Source organism: Nuphar pumila, chromosome 10 (assembly GCF_984573655.1).
Source record: "Nuphar pumila chromosome 10, dmNupPumi1.hap1.1, whole genome shotgun sequence".
NCBI classification, from domain to species: domain Eukaryota; kingdom Viridiplantae; phylum Streptophyta; class Magnoliopsida; order Nymphaeales; family Nymphaeaceae; genus Nuphar; species Nuphar pumila.
Window position 1 is genome coordinate 41,303,637 of NC_143258.1, and position 1,995 is coordinate 41,305,631.

Sequence of the window (1,995 nt, forward strand, 5' to 3'; positions counted from 1 at the left end):
TAATAAACAAGCTGGCAGTGGGGACACTCAAATTATTGAATCCAAACTTTTAAAAATTACACCACCTACGAGGTATTGAAATATTACCACATTAAAGTAATTAACCCTACTGAATCAGCAAACAGCAATTTTTTTTTTCTGAGGGCATCTCAGTTTACAACCCTACAAGATTTCCTGATATCCCCTTGGGAACCAGTCAACACCTCGATCAAGCCCATCCGCACCATCGAATCTGAAAACTTGTGCGCCCACATCGAACCTCGGTTTACGTTTGTATTGACCATCTTTGACGTGTCCTCCCTTGTCATTAGCGCTTGGTCGGATGAGAGCAGTCCACGGTGGTACTTGATGTTCACGTAGTACTTGTTATCGAGTTTGTTTGGTGTCACCGGGTCCAATGATGCTGTTGGATCCTGGGTCGGGTCCGTAGCCGGACATTTTGTTTTCAGGTAGGACACATACTTGGGGTCCATGGATGGATCCGGGGCGTTTGTGGAGCTGAAGTTATAGAGCCGATCTGAAAATTTGGAACAGTGTGAGTCTCCAATTGTGTGTGCACCAGACAGTGTGACCATGTCATCAAGAGAAAGGCCTTTCCTGGCAAAGTTAGCTTCCAGTTGGTCGACATCGAAGAACTGCATTGGAAGGTTATGGACGACTTCGGATTCGATGGAGACCCGGCCATCGCGTCGCCCCGCGGGTACGGCGTAGTGAAATCCCCCTGCAATATGCACAGAGTCCCGGGCAGCAAAGGCAAGTATGTCAGCACAAGATACTACTTGAGGGCATTGGGATTCCAAGATGGATTTGGATTCGTCTATGATCTCGAATCCACTGAGGCTGGGTTTGTTCACAGGCGAATCTTTCTCTGCCGGATTGCCGGGAGTCGAGTCCAGTAGCAAAGAAGCATCACAACCCTGCCAACACAATATTTTCATTCCTGGTTATAACTGACAACCGCGGTGGTGTGAGGTTCGTACTTTTGATTACAGATTTACGTGAGGAAGAAAGAAGGGAAGTACTCACCCTAACAAAGCAGTCGTGGAAGTGCAACCTGATTAACGCAGCAGGTACACCAGGATCGCGTGCAACGGCCTTAGCGACCGTCCTGCGCACAACTTCCTCAGCCGAAGGGCAGTTGTGGCCGTAGTAGCCGACGCGCAGTGCATGAGAATGAGCTACCCCGACCCAGCCCACCACTACCAGCAGACAGAGAAGCGCCAACCTACGAAGCAGGGAGGGATGATCATGACTAGAGTACTTAGCCATACTCTTTGTGTGTTATGTTGATTTGGTGCAAAGTGCATTGGGTATCAGTGGGCGTGTGGTCCGAGTATTTATAGGGATGGCATCTGAAACTGACAGCCTGGATCGTTGAATGATAGGATTGGAAAGCTACGAGAGACGACGAAGGATGCTATTCATTTTCTAGAAGTCGTGTGTAAGTTATATTTTATTGAATAAAATATGCATTCTTTCTTTTTTATGTGCTGAGTTTTTTGTTTTTTTCGGAAGGCAAGCTAAGAAACCTGCAACGTTCCACCACAAGGAGGCGGTGCACTGACAGTTCCTACCAACCATGCAGAGCCCCACGTTGATTTTATGTGCTAAGTTTTGACCTAAGAGAAATGGGGAATCCGCTTGTATGATAGGAGCAGCTAGTGCAGGTCACACCTTGTGTTGGGACGATTCAAAACCCAATGGTACAGTTGTATAACTGGCACGGGTCTGCCTAAGCCCAGATTGCCTTTAGTAAAAAATAAAACAGAGAACACTCCTTTTCCTCCCAAATTACTAAATTTGTACTTTACTAAATTGGTACTGGCTGGGATATCTTTTAGCTGGTTTGGTGGCTGTGTTTGGAATCACATATAAAATATGATCAAGTTCATGAATTTAAAGTTGATTAGCTGTTGTGAACGAGTTCATGGACCCCAATGCATGTGTTTCTTTCACTTTAGGTTTGTTTGACATGATTGCACCTGATCTTTCATG

The 1,995-nt window shown here is 46.0% G+C and overlaps 1 pseudogene across 1 annotated transcript; it reads right to left on the reverse strand.

Annotated features, from left to right (window-relative positions):
* Positions 1-1,269, reverse strand: LOC149826723 (peroxidase 5 pseudogene; annotated as a pseudogene). Its single transcript, XR_016434618.1, has 2 exons — positions 1,027-1,269; positions 1-917 (listed from the first exon to the last, which is right to left on the reverse strand). The product of XR_016434618.1 is annotated as a peroxidase 5 pseudogene (transcript).
* Between the last annotated feature and the right edge of the window lie 726 nt (positions 1,270-1,995).